This window comes from Sturnira hondurensis, unplaced genomic scaffold (genome assembly GCF_014824575.4).
Source record: "Sturnira hondurensis isolate 20B ecotype Veracruz unplaced genomic scaffold, ASM1482457v3 Scaffold0009182, whole genome shotgun sequence".
Taxonomy (NCBI): Eukaryota; Metazoa; Chordata; class Mammalia; order Chiroptera; family Phyllostomidae; genus Sturnira; species Sturnira hondurensis.
This window is the reverse complement of record NW_028081813.1, coordinates 609,385-624,441: the sequence shown is the minus strand read 5'-3', so window position 1 is coordinate 624,441 and position 15,057 is coordinate 609,385. Positions and strand designations below refer to the sequence as shown.

The window sequence follows — 15,057 nt, the reverse complement described above, 5'->3', positions numbered from 1 at the left end:
AATTAGTTCTTCTTAAGGAACCCACACACAGACTCACCTACTCAGACTCACTCCCTCTGGGATCCAGAGCCAGGCAGGTGTGCAGAGGGAGGCTGAGGTGTTTCTCATTAAGGCAAGCAGAACCATTGTCTGTTTTCTGGTCCTTACTCCCACAGAGCCAGTGTTTAAGGTTCCATCAATCTGGCCAACAGTTTGACCTGCCTTGGAGACCCCCAGAGACCCTGCCCCACCCAACTTAGCAGGCCCACCGAAGCTGCTTTTGCATATGAACAAACAAGTAACAGGTGGCCTCAGTGAAGAGCTGCCTCCAACTCCTCCCTAGCAATAGCCAGCCTAAATTCACAGCTTGGCTTCACCTAGGCATCTCAAAGCCTAGCGCAAGTACCAGCCATCTCAGATTGCTTTGTAACTCAGGGTGGCCCCAGGCAAAACATAGGTGAGGGCTGAACTTGGTCTGCCCCACCCGGGGAATCCCCAGGGCCAGTGCACCGATTGGACAGCTAAAGACCACATGGAAGCACCACCAGCCTCCTACTGCACAACTGATCCTCCACAGAGAGCAGAGGTTGGTAGTCGGTGGTCACAGCCAGTCCTTACAGCTGAATGACCTGGCCAAGTCCCTCCCATGATCTGCCAAGAGCAACCAAAGCTCAACTACAAGAGGAGGGTGTACTCAGCCCACACAAAGGGCACACCTTGACTTCCCAGCTTGAGTGATAGGGGAGGTTGTGCCACTGGACCCTACAGGACAACCACTACATTAGGCGACACTACCAAGAAACAAAGTCAAAGCAACTCTACCTGATACATAGAAACAAACAGAGGTTGCCAAAACTAGGAGACAAAGAAAAACCAAATGACGAAACTAGGAAAAAAAGCTAAGTGAAAGGGAGATGAGCAATCTGTCAGATGCAGAGCTCAAAACACTTTATAAGGATGCTCAAGGAACTTAGGACCTCAGCAGCATGAAAAATACGCTAATTAAAATAAAGAACATTTTACAGGGAAACAAAGAATGGATGAAGCCAAGAATGAAATCAATGATTTGGAACATAAGAATGCAAAAAACAACCAATCAGAACAAGAAAAGGGAATCCAAAAAAAAACAAGGATTGTGTAAGCAGGATGTGGGGCAACTTTAAACAATCCAACTTCAGTTTAGCAATTTGCTTCATAGGGATGCCGGAAGAAGAGCAAGAAACTGGAAATCTATTTGCAAAAGTAATGAAAGAAAACTTCCCTAATTTGGTGAAGGAAATAGACATGCAAGTCCAGGAAGTACAGAGTCCCAAACAAGATGGACGCAAAGAGGCCCACACCAAGACACATAGTACAATGCCAAAGAATGAAGATAAACATGGGGGAGGGGTTGCTGTGGGAGAATGGGTGAAGAAGTCAGGGGACTAAAAAGTACTAAATAGGTGGTTACTGAACAGCCTCGGGATGTAAAGTACAGTGTAGGAAAGGGAGTGGCCAAAGAACTTACACTCGTGACCTGTGAACATGAACAAGGGTGGGGGGATTACCTGAATTGGGGGGGTGCTGTGCTGGGTGGAGGGGAGCAAAGGGGGTCCAAATCAGGACAACTGTAATAGCATCAATAAAATACATTTTTAAAAAATGAAGAAATTGCCACGGCCACCACTGCCTTCAGCAACCACCCCCTGATCTCTCAACAGCCATCAACACTGAGACAAGACCTCCCACCGGCTAAAAGGTTACCACTCACTGACGGCTCAGACGATGCTTAACATTGTTTAGCAATAAAGTGTCTATATTTAAGGTATGTACATTGTGTTTCAGATGTAATGCTATTATACACTTAATAGACTACAGTATAGTTTAAACAAAACCTACAGATACTGGGAAATCAAAAAATTTATGTGACTCGCTTCTGTGCAGTATTTGTGTTACTGTGTTGGTCTGGAACCAGATTACAACTAAATAATAGGACCATTGAAATCAAACATGGTGGTCCTATCAGTCAGGATTGTCTCACCAATTAAAAAATTTTTCAAAAGGGCTCAGAAATCAAAACTCAACTTGATTATGTATAAAGGTTCTTAAAACTAAGAGAGATGGACAAGTTAATGCCAGGCAGGTAGAACAGAAAGCAGCAGTGGTGATGCTGATAACCAGAAGTGCAAGTAAAACCCAAAGCACTGAACAAGGCGGAGGAGGACAGTTTGTAATGCTAAACACCACACTTCTCAACGGTGGTGCTAGTCACAAATATACACCAAATGAATCAGCGACAATCTTGTATAAAGCAGAAACTAAAAAGTGCAATAATAAAATGGAAACACTAAAAATAGAAGACTTGAACAGCACAACATAGGTGTAGTGGACCAAAAATTCGGGTGCAAGATCTAAATTTCAGAAGGCAGATGGTCAAGTATATCCATCACCATCCTATAATAATAGAGAAAATACTTTCTTTCAAACAGTATTCCAAAAAACTCTTCATGTATTAGGAAAATATCAGTGGGTCCCATACAGAAAGCAGAAGGGCACTTAGACCTTGAAATATAGAAACCTTCGTCATTTAGAAACCCTTGTACAGCAGCAGATCCTGGAATGACAGTGTTTTGTTCAACATTGTTTTGTGCCATTGATGAGGAAAACCACTGACTCCCTGTGGAGTTGGCACCGCGCCCGATGGATTGGCATGTCTACATAGCCGCAGAGGGAGTGTGAAGTGCCCCGCAGTGGAAGGGCGGCCTGTGTGCACTTGGTTCCCGCCCTGTGCACGGCAGCTGCCAGGGTGGACTGCAGACACTCCACCCAGAACTAGAATAGTGGGTTGGAAATGAGTTAATCTCATCAATGTATGTTTGGCTCACATTTATTTCAATGTTAATTATTAGCATTGTTTTGAGTCTTCAGAAGTTTGGTGATGTTTTTGTGACCGGAAATGAGCCACAGGAATTTGAATCCTATTTATATCAATGAACCTGTGGTAACATTGGTTTTCTTATACTTAGTTTCACGTAAAGCCCCAGTTTCCAAAAGCCTATCAGCAACATTAAAAGAACACATATGTACCAGAATGAAGGTTAGCAACTTCATTGTAGTCAAATCCAAGTGGAGAGTTGGATAAATATATCTTAATAAACTATAATATTACTCAGCAATAAAAACTGTTTACACATGCAGTAACGAATAAATCTCAAAAACTATGCTGAGTAAAATTACCTATAAAAATGTCAATACAATTTTATCCCATATATGTAGAACCTTAAATGTTAACAAAACATGCACAAAATTTAACCCATGGTGCTTGAACTCTTCTCAGGAGAGGAGAGGGATAGACTGGAAAAGGTCATGAGGTAGCTTTCTTAAAGTGACAAAAGTTCTGCATCTTGACAATGTATTAAATATTATGCCATAATTTAAAAAAAGAAAAGCTTAACTTTGGCGTTAAAGGGGAATACTAACAAATTACAGGGTTTCTCAAAAGCGGTAATGAAATACTGTGTTTTACACCTGTGGAATACATTAAAAGCAGTGGGAAATTTATAGTCTTAAACACCTGTTGAATTTTAAACAACAAAATTTAAGAGTAAATTTTAGAGATCTTACTGGCTTTATTCAGCAATTAATAAATTATAAATTGCTTAGCATCCAGTCAGTCTCTCAGAAAAGAGCTCCAAAGATAGATTTTTTTAGACCAAAGTGAGCCAGGGACAAGGAAGTTAAATTGGGCATTTGCTGATTGGTTAAAGCAGGTGTTACGTCCCTTAATAGAACAAAGAGAACTCTTAGAGCTGGATCAAGTAACTTCTGCTGAGCAGGTAAGTGCTGATAGGTTGACCTTGGCCTGCCTTTTCTAAGAGACTGGAGATTAGAAATTTAGTTACAAAGTTTGGGTTTGCTGATGTGTGGTTTATCATGATCAGCTTCATCTTGAACCAAATCTGGTTACTTTAACATAATAAAAAATGAAAATAAGTTCCTACTAAGAAAGGAAAACACAAAGGAAATAAGATTAATGAGTCAACAGGAAAACAATCAAAATGATTCAATGAGGAACATTCATAAACTATATCACTGGCTACTTTAATCAAGGGAGAAAAGAACGAATATACAAAAATAAATGACAAGGAGAAAATAGCACAGAGGAGATTGAAAAAATCATGTAGCTATTTTGCACATCTCTGAATAAATTTGACACACACAGCAACTAGATCCTTTTGGCAGGGAGGAAAGGGAGGGGATAAACATTAATTTGTTTCTCCTTTTATTTATGCCTTCATTAGTTGATTCTTGTATGTGCCCTGACCAGGAATCGAGCCCACAACCTTGGCGTATCAGAAGGATGCTTTAGCCAGTTGAGCCATCTAGCCAGGGCTAGACTTTTGTTTCTAATACCGTTCCCCACTAAAAGAAAGCAGGTGTCTTGGGAGAAATGGTTGGTTCCAGGGCTGGAATAGGAAGATGAATATAAGATAAGCCTGAACTATCATGTTATATCAGAAAGGAAGAATTTTTTTTAATTTTTTATTTATTTTTTATTTTTAATTTATTGGTTATGCCATTACAGTTGTCCTATTCCCCGTTCACTCCCCGCCACCCTGCACACCCCTCCCCCACCATTCACCCCTTTTGTTCATGTCCATTTGTCACAAGTTCTTTAGATTCTGTATTTCCCATAGTATTCCTGCCCTCCCCTGTCTATTTTTATCTACTATCTATGCTACTTATTCTCTGTACCTTCTCCCCACTTCTTCTCCTCCGACTCCACTGTTGCTAACCTTCCATGTGATCTCCATTTCTATGGTTCCACTCCCGATCTAGCTGTTCTCTTGGTTTGCTTTTGTTTTAGGTGTGGTTGTTAATAACTGTGTGTTTGCTGTCCTTTCACTGTTCATATTTTTCATCTTCTTTTTCTTATATAAGTCCCTTTAGCATTTCATATAATAAGGGCTTGGTGATGATGAACTCCTTGAACTTGACCTTATCTGAGAAGCACTTTATCTGTCCTTCCATTCTAAATGAAAGCTTTGCTGGATAGAGCAATCTTGGCTGTAGGTCTTTGGATTTCATGACTTGGAATACTTCTTTCCAGCCCCTTCTTGCCTGTAAGGTCTCTGTTGAGAAATCCGCTGGCAGTCTGATGGGCACTCCTTTGTAGGTGACTGTCCCCTTATCTCTTGCTGCTTCTAGAATTCTCTCCTTCATTTTAGTCTTGGCTAATGTAATTATGATGTGCCTTGGTGTGTTCCTTCTTGGGTGGAACTTCTTTGGGACTCTGTGAGCTTCCCGGACTTCCCAGAAGTCTTACTTCCTTTGCCAGACTGGGGAAGTTCTCCTTTATTATTTGTTCAAATAAGTTTCCCACTCGTGGCTGTTCCTCTTCCCCTTCTGGTACCCCTATAATTCAGATGTTGGAACGTTTAAAGATGTCCTGGAGGTTCCTAAGCCTCTCCTCATTTTTTTGAATTCTCATTTCTTCATTCTTTTCTGTTTGGTTGTTTCTTCCTTCTGGTCTACTCCCTTGATTTGAGTCCCAGTTTCCTTTCCATCACTATTGGTTTCCTGTGCATTTACCTTCATTTCAATCAGTTTAGCCTTCATATGTTTCTCTAATTTGTGACTAAAATCAACTAATTCTGTGAGCATCCTGATCACCAGTGATTGGAACTGTGCATCTGAGAGGTTCGCTATTTCTTGGTTGTTTAGAGTTATTGGTTCTGGGGCTTTGAGTTCTTGAGCCATGGTGTTTTGGTCTGTTCACACCTGTTACGTATGAGGAGCGGAGCCCTAGGCGTTCACCAGGGCGGGGCAACTCAGTCGCTGGGTTGTGATGCTGTGTGTGGGGGCGGGGTCAGAGAGGGGAGAAAGTGGCGTTCTACTCTCTCTCAGATTTTTGTTTTCTCTGCGGCTTCCCACAAGGAAATTGGGCCCCTCTGGTGCTGGTTCCTGGGTGTGCAGGTCAGTGTACTTTCCACCACCCTGTGGGTCTCTCCAACAAACCTCTGTGGGCCTGGGAGCCTCTCCTGGCCCCTGACCCCGAGAAAGTCTTTCCAGTTGGTGCTTTCAGGCTCTAATTCCCGTTGCTAGGGCCTTCGCCTGATCAGTCTGTCTCACTGTTCACTCCTTTGCTTGGTTTATCTGCACGTGAATGTGTGACCGCAGTCAGCCAGCCACCCTGTGCCCTCACTGGATCTGCCAGTCGCCACCCCACGCCTGGGATCCACCAACTGCCTCCGCCTCTGCTCCTGGGTCGGTGGGACCAAAGGATCTTTCCAGCCCGACCCCACTCCGCCGCTGACTCCACCCTTCTTATTGGTCTGGTTGAGTGGTTTGTTGTCGGACTTCCGTACACTTTAATTTTCACTGTTTTGGCTGTGTTTTTGTTTCTAAAACTTCACTGTCTTTAAATTTAGTTGTGGGAGGGGGCACAGTGTTTCCACCTATGCCTCCATCTTGGCCGGAAGTTGTAAGAAATTTTTTTTAAAAAAATGACAGGACCATGTCGAGCTGACACAGTCAGCTCGAAGGGGCTCTCACTGGCCAAATTTGGGACAATTTGTCCCCTCGAGTAATTCAGGGCAGTGATGAATTACAAGCCGCTGAAACATTGCAATTAGTGAATTGGTATCCATATAGGAAAAGGAAGTATATTTCTGACACAAGGGTGCCAATTGATAAATGTGGAAGGAATTGGATTGGAAAATCGTAAAGATGGGGCAAGAATCTTCATATACAAAAAACTGGGGTGGAATTTTTTATCCAAATATTTGCATAGTCTTTAAATGTCTCCCCATAGATTCCTTATTAAAAGAGGGAAAATGGGAAGGAGAGCCAGCTCACACCTAGACTTGGGTCTTTAAACTTGACATCACCAATAAGAGGCAGATAAGCATCAGGTAATCTAGCTTTGCTACCTGAGAAAGAGCATCAGTTGTATAGTATTTCAACTGGGGATGTACAGCCTGAATCTAATCGTGTGAAAGCCTCGAATACATAATGAAATTTTATTTTAGGAAAGCTGTGTGGAAGTATTCACAATAATGGAAAATTTGTGTCTCTTTTATTCTCTGATTTGAGATTTATCAATCTTAACCAGTGTTTGCTTTCATTTCTTTTTTTTTATTTCATTGATTTTCACTTGGAGCTTTGAATATAAATCTTCCATTAAGATATTTTTTTCCTTTAGAAGTTTAAAGACACTACTTTTCTTAATCTCACCATTGAGAAGCCCACTGATTTCCCAGTTTCATTCTCTTTTTTAGTATCTTTAATGTCAGAGTTCTGTAATTTTTATTATGATGTACCTTGGTGTAGATTTTAAGTCATCAAGCTGGATTTGCATAGTCTCAGTATCGAAACTCTCTTGATCCTGATGTTTTTGTTGTTGTTGTTCCTTTAAGTAACTTTATCACCATTTGTCTTTCTTTAGTATCTCTATTCTTTGGATTTTGGATCTTCTGAATTTAATTCTGTCTTTTTTATTGTGTAGCTTTTGTCTCATGTATACGCACATACTTGCTTTTTTGAACAATTTCTTCTTGATTTTACTATCCATTTATTGAATGTATTATTTTGCCTCCTCTATTCTTAAATTGCAAGATCTACTTTGTTCACTGATCACTAACAGTATCCCATTCTTCTGTCTCTGATGAATTAAATTCATTTTTTGAAGTTTTACTCCCAGCCAAACAGAATCCTTTAGATTTCTTCTTTTCCTGAATATTTATTTTGGTCTCTCACATCCTTAAAGGCCTTTCTCAAATGATTGGTGGTCCTTGCCTATCTGACCTTAGTTAATGGTTAGTTACCAAGGAGCTGTGTGGACTGCAGGAGCCTGAGTTGGACATGTTGACCAGTGAGATTCACTGTGGTGATAGGTTACTTTTAAATCTCTAATTTCTGCGATTGTAGTATGATCTGTTGAAATGTGGGTATCCTTTCATTGTGCTTTATATATATTGTAGTTTTATCTGTAAATTGTTCCTTCATTATTTCTGCAAAATTTTCAGCCAGTATCTCATTCAGCCTTACCTTTTTCCATTCTCCTTATGCTCTCCTTGAGAATTCTTTTTTTAATATATTTCATTGATTATGCTACTAAAGTTGTCCCAATTTTTCCCTCTTTGTGCCCCTCCTCTTGAGACCACCTTCCCTCCAGCAGCCCTCGTCCCTTTAGCTCATGTCCTTGGATCATGCATGAAAGTTATTTGGCTTCTCCATCTCCTATACTGTTCTTAACACCCCCTGTTTATTCTGTACCTACCCAATTATGCTTCTAAATCCCTATGTTTTCCCCCCATTCTCCCCCTTCCCCCTCCCAGCTGATAACCCTCCAAATCATCTCCATATCTGTGATTCTGTTCCTGTTCTGCCAGTTTGCTTAGTTTGTTTTTTTTAGATTCAGTTGGTTTTTTAAATATATTTTATTGATTATACCATTACAGTTCTATTCCCCCCCTTCATTCCCCTCCACCCACACACTCCCTCCCCCACCATTCCCCCCCCCTTAGTTTATAACCATGTGTCTCAAGTTCTTTAGATTCTATATTTCCCCCACTATTCTTGCCCTCCCCCTATCTATTTTCTACCTACCGTCTATGCTATTTTCTGTACCTTCTCCCCCCTTCTCCTCCTCCCACTCCCCTGTTGCTAACCCTCCATGTGTTCTTCATTTCTATGGTTCCACTCCTGATCTAGCTGTCCTCTTGGTTTGCTTTTGTTTTAGGTGTGGTTGTTAATAACTGTGTGTTTGCTGTCCTTTCACTGTTCATATTTTTCATCTTCTTTTTCTTATATAAGTCCCTTTAGCATTTCATATAATAAGGGCTTGGTGATGATGAACTCCTTGAACTTGACCTTATCTGAGAAGCACTTTATCTGTCCTTCCATTCTAAATGAAAGTTTTGCTGGATAAAGCAATCTTGGCTGTAGGTCTTTGGATTTCATGACTTGGAATACTTCTTTCCAGCCCCTTCTTGCCTGTAAGGTCTCTTTTGAGAAATCCGCTGACAGTCTGATGGGTACTCCTTTGTAGGTGACTGTCCCCTTATCTCTTGCTGCTTCTAGGATTCTCTCCTTCATTTTAGTCTTGGCTAATGTAATTATGATGTGCCTTGGTGTGTTCCTTCTTGGGTCCAACTTCTTTGGGACTCTCTGAGCTTCCTGGATTTCCCGGAAGTCTATTTCCTTTTCCAGACTGGGGAAGTTCTCCTTTATTATTTGTTCAAATACGTTTTCCACTCGTGGCTGTTTCTTTCCCCCTTCTGGTACCCCGATAATCCGGATGTTGGAACGTTTAAAGATGTCCTGGAAGTTCCTAAGCCTCTCCTCATTTTTTTGAATTCTCATTTCTTCATTCCTTTTTGGTGGGATGTTTCGTTCTTCCTTCTGGTCCATTCCATTGATTTGAGTCCCAGTTTCCTTTCCATCGCTGTTGGTTTCCTGGACATCTCCCTTCATTTCAATTAGTTTAGCCTTCATATGTTCCTCTAATTTGTGACTATAATCAACCAGTTCTGTTAGCATCCTGATAAACAGTGTCTTGAATTGTGCTTCTGAGAGGCTGGCAATTTCTCGGTCGCTGAGAGTTATGGGCTCTGGGACTTTGAGTTCTTCTTGTGCCATCTTTTGGGCTGTTCGTGCCTGTTAAGTAGCCGGATCGGAGCCCTAAGGTGTTCACCAGGGCGGGGCAACTCAGTCGCTGGGTTGTGACGCTGTATGTGGGGGCAGGGTCAACGAGGAGCAGTGGCGTCCTGTCTGCCACCTGCCGCCTGCCGCTACGGCCCCCACCAGTACTGCAGCTGCCACCATCACCGGGCCCACGCGTTTCCTCCCACTGCACTCGAGTGTGCCACCGCCGTCAGCCCTCGCCTCCCTGGGCCTGCGTGGTCCGTCTCACTGTGCACGAATGTGCAACCGCGGTCAGTCTGCCCCGCACCCTGACTGGGTCCGGGCCACTTGCGCGCCTAGGTCGGGGGATCTGTCCTGCCCGACCCTGCTCGCTGCTGGCTCCGCCCCTCTTATCGTCCCCGTTGAACGGTTAGATGTAGTTGGACTTCCGTATATCAGTTTTCTGTCCTTTGGCTGTTCCTTTGTTCTCCAAACCTCTGTTGTATTCAAACTTGGTTGTCGGAGAAGGCACAGTGTTTCCACCTATGCCTCCATCTTGGCGGAAGTAGATTCAGTTGTTGATGGTTGTGAATTTGTTGCCATTTTAATATTCAGTTTTGATCTTCATTTTCTTGAAGAGGTCCATTTAACATTTCATGTAATAATGGCTTGTTGATGACGAACTCCTTTAGCTTAACTTCTCTGGGAAGCCCTTTATCTGCCCGTCCATTCTAAATGACAGCTTTGCTGGATAGAGTAATCTTGCTCTTAGGTCCTTGCTTTTCATCACTTTGAACACTTCTTGCTAGTCCTTTCTTACTTACAAAGTTTCTTTTGAGAAATCAGTTGTCAATCTTATGGGAACTCCTTTGTAGATAACTATCTGCTTTTATCTTTAACCTTTGCGATTTTAATTATGTGTCTTGGTGTGGTCCTCTTTGGGTCCAAATTGTTTGGGACTCTGCTTCCTGAATTTGTATGTCTGCTTCCTTCACCAGATTAGGGAGGTATTTTTTCTCCATATGTTTTTAAATAAGTTGTCAATTTCTTGCTCTTCCTCTTCTCCTTCTGGCATCCTTATGAATCGGTTGTTGGTACATTTGGAGATGTCCCAGAGGGTCCTTATAGTGTCCTCTTTGGTTGGTTCTTTTTTCTTCCTGCTGTTCTGGTTGAATGCTTATTTCTTCCTTATGTTCCAGATTGTTGATGTGAATCCCAGCTTCATCCCTATCAGTGATGGTTCGCTTTAGTGTAACCTTCATTTCTTCCTGGGTCTTTTTAATTTTGTTTTACTCAACGAGTTCTTTGAGCATACTGATCTTCAGTATTTTGAACTCTGCATCTGATGGGTTGGTTATCTCTGTTTCGGGTAGTTCTTTTTCTGGGGTTTTGTTCTGTTTTCATTTGGGCGGATTTATTTGTCTTCTCAATTTGGCACCCTCCCTGTTTTTTGTTTTTGTGTATTAGAGCTGCTTTGACTCCGTTTTAGTAGCATGGCCTGTTGAGGAAAAGGCACCTATAAATTGTGTGGGGCGGAGCCTTAGGTAATCCCCAGGGTAGGGCAGTCAGCTTTGTGTCTCTGTTGGGGGAGGGCTTAGAGAGGGGACAGTGCTGCTGCCTGGCTTCTGGAAGTTTCCCAGCAGTCACCTATTTCCGATCACTGGTTACTTTACCCACTTCCGCACACGACTGGAGCCCTTCGGCTGTTGCCCTTGTGATGAATCCCAGAGTGGGTGAGTTTTGCATATGTTCTAAGTCTGTGTGAGCCCTTTAAGCTGAGTCTCTTGAAAATCAGTTTTTTTTCCACCACCCCAAACCCCACTGGTTTTTATAGCCAGTAGTTACAGGGATTTGTCTGCCCTGGACTGTGGGGTCTGGCCTGGGTCTGGGATCACTCCTTTCCAAGGCGTCACTCCTGATTTTTATCCACCATAAGTGAATGTGGGATCATGCGTTCTCCCGCCTCTCTGCACCACACCACATCTTTCCTTCTCTCTGCCTGTTTCTGCAAGTCTGCCTCCATCTTGACCGGAAGTCCCTCTTTTGAGAATACTTATTAGACATTTTTTAAAGGTTTTATTTACTTATTTTTAGACAGGGAAAGGGGGAGAGAGAAACATCAATGTGTGGTTGCCTCTCAAGCACCCCCTACTGGGGACCTGGCCCACAACCCAGGCATGTGCCCTGACTAGGAATCCAACCAGCACCCTTTGGTTCGCAGGCCAGTGCCCAATCCACTGAGCTATAACAACCAGGGCCTTATTAGACATTTATTAGTCATTATATTCTATGCTCTTTTAACCTCTTGTGTTCCTTGTTTCTGTTTTTCTTTGCAGTGTTTTGGGTACTTTCATAATGCTTACCTTCTATTTCCCAATTTTTTTCCAGCCTCGTCTAATTGCTGAAATCTCCTGTTTATCTTATCTGTTGAGGTGTTTTGGTATTTTAAAATATAATGGTTATATTTTTTTACTTACAGAAGTTACATTTGGTTCTTTTTAAATATGCCAGATTGCTTTTTATTTATTTGCTAATTTTTCAATAATCATTTTTGTTACTTCTTAATCTTCTATGATTATTTTATGTTCTGTCTCTGGCAGTTTCAGTGCCTAATTTCACGATTCCTGATCTCTTTTTGCTGATGCGTGCTTATGGTGGATTGTATATCGTGTGGTTGATATTTGAATATATGCTAAGTCTGTGGGGATGGTAAAAGGCCTGAGTTACAGGTGGTTATTTTCTGAGGTCGTTTAGGATTGCTTCTGTTAGGTATCAAGGGGTACTAGTATCCTGGAACTGTTTTGATTTCTTGACTGTAGGGGATGGTAAATTATGACCTCAGACATAGGAGGGCAGGCTATTACATAATCTCTGGGGTTAGTACATAATCCCAGAGAACCCACTGTACCCAGAGCATAGGCCGAAAAGGCTCCCTTTAGGTCCCCTTAGCGTGCAGTCAGATTTTTTCCCCTACTCACGTTCATCGAAGTTGCAGCCCCCTTGGGGGTTTTGGTTTGATGCAGGAGTTTCCTGTTAAGCTCCCAACAGCAAGTAAGTGGTAAGTTTCATGTAGGGTTAGTTGATTACAGTTTATATAGTTAACTAGTATTCTAATCTAAGGAAAAATAGTGATCAAGCAACATTAGTATCCCAGCCGGAATACAGCTTCTTAACTACTGTGTCCTAGATTTTGTGTATGTCAGGATATTCATTCCTGAAGTATTTGGAATAATCAGAGGCCTCAGCCTGGGTGCCTGTGTGTGCTGGGGCATTGAAAGGGTCAGAGGGCACTTATCTAGAACATGAGTCTTTGAAGATTCTTGGGGAAGCACCGTACACTATATATCTCTCTTTATCGTAATGGTCATAAGCATACTAAAGGCTTAAAGAAGGTTTGAACTAAGGAAAATTTCCCAAATGTATTTAATCACAATATTTTTTTAATGTTAATAACCTATAATTATTGAAACAAAATCATAATCATTGACTCCCTGAAATTTCAGGTTTATAGTCTCTGAGAAATAGAGTCAAAATAGATGTGCCAGCATTTAAGGGTCGATAAATACGTATTTCTACCAGCCAAGCTGGCTGTAAAGTGGGCAAGCCTGTGTGAAAACGAGACACAAAAGGTCATCTCTGCATGCTGGCAGGCTGTACGAATGTATTAGAAATTAGAATTCTAGCCAGTGTGTATTAAGTGTGTATTCCAGTGACTGTGAGAAACATTTCATAGTGGCTTTCAAGGGCCCTCCTCCTGCGGCCTCTCCATTCTCCCCTCAGCTCATCTCCCACACCTCTTCCCACAGGGACCCAACCACACTGGGCTCTCCCTGTGCCAATACGTTCCACTCTGAAAGCCTTTGTCTGGCTCTTTCCTTTGCCTAGGACATGGCAGCAGCAGATGCTTGAATGACTGATGGTCTATCCTTTCTATCCTGATGGTCTTTTCTGACCCCTGCGTCTCAGTTGTCTGCCCCGCCTCAGTTACTCTGTCACCAGATGGCCTTGCTTAGGTTTCTCCCGCCAGTGGGCTGTTGCCTTGGTGAGAACCACGGATCTTGTCTGCTGTCTTTAGCCTGTCACTGTGAGACCCACAAACACTTGATAAATAGTTGTTGAATGTTGCATGAATAAGGAGTAATCTCGCAACTTGCCCAAGTTCACAGCTAGTAAATGGAAAAAATAAGTATTAACTCTAGGTCTTTCAGAATTCTGTGTTCTTAGCATCATTCTTTACCTAAACAATGACTATCCCGTTCCCTACCATCTTCTTAGGCTTCTCTTTTGCAATCAGTCGCCTTCTTTATTCCTTTTGAAATCTCCTAGTGGTAGTAGGTATTGATTCTCTGAAGATAGATTTAATTTATAGAAATACTTGAAAAGTTACTCAGAACCAAATCTGCTAAATAAAATGGGTAATCAGGCTAGGGAAAGCTGTTGGAGATGGGATAATCTAAAGTGACCACACAAAAAAGTAGGATATTATATTGTTTGCTTTTGTTTTAATTAGGACTAAATGAGACTTCCTAGAAGAAGAATACTAAAAAAGAGAGAGAGATAGTGGCATCATTAGAACATGTATAGAGACTCCCAAGAAACTGTGTAAAAGCCAGTGTTGACTTGGATATAAAATATATCCATTGTTCAGATTGGGAAATTGGTTTTGTCACTTTTGTAGTTACACCTCATACAAGTGAAAATCAGTTTTCCATTCAGTGCAGATGTTTAATGCTAAATACTTGAAGATGACACTTTGAAGATGTGTCATCTTCATTTGAATGAAGATGATACTTTGTTCAAAAAAACTGAGATGCATTTGGATGGTTTTATATTGTCAGGGTTTAGACAACAGATTTCAGCTTTGTTATTGGTCTTGTTAACTTAAGCTAGCCAGAAAAGAAATTGTGCAAGAAATATAAGGTGATATAAAAAAAATTAAAGCAAAAGGATAGTTAGCGAGGTTGTGGAGAAAAGGGAACCCTAGTGCACTGTTGGTGGGATTGCAGACTGGGGCAGCCATTATGGAAAACAGTATGGAATTTCCTCAGAAAGCTGAAAATGGAACTGCCTTTTGACCCAGCAACTCCACTGCTGGGATTATATCCTAAGAACCCTGAAACACCAATCCAAAAGAAGGTATGCACCCCAATGTTCATAGCAGCAGTTTACAATAGCCAAATGCTGGGAGCAACCTAGGTGCCCATCAGTAAATGAATAGATCCAAAAACTGTGGTACATTTACACAATGGAATTCTATGCAGCAGAAAGAAAGAAGGAGCTCCCACCCTTTGTGACAGCATAGATGGAACTGGAAAGCATTAGCTAAGGGAAATAACCCAGGCAGTGAAAGACAAATACCATATGATCTCACCTTTAACAGGAATCTAATCAGCAGAACAAACAAGCAAAATATAACGATAGACACTGAAGTTGAGAACAGGCTGACAGTGACCAGAGAGGGGGTGGTGCATT

General features: G+C 41.8%; 1 protein-coding gene across 5 annotated transcripts in view; it reads left to right on the top strand.

The window, feature by feature from the left end:
* MBTD1 (mbt domain containing 1) overlaps positions 1–15,057 on the top strand; it is a 74,070-nt gene that overhangs the window by 13,389 nt on the left and 45,624 nt on the right. For 3 of the 5 annotated variants that reach the window (XM_037056884.1, XM_037056886.1, XM_037056885.1), the window contains exon 4: positions 1,680–1,783. The exons of 1 other annotated variant lie outside the window; for it this stretch is intronic. The gene's annotated coding sequence lies outside the window, so the exon portion shown is untranslated. The remainder of the gene's footprint in view (positions 1–1,679; positions 1,784–15,057) is intronic. One more of the 5 variants, XM_037056882.1, reaches the window with a different exon arrangement.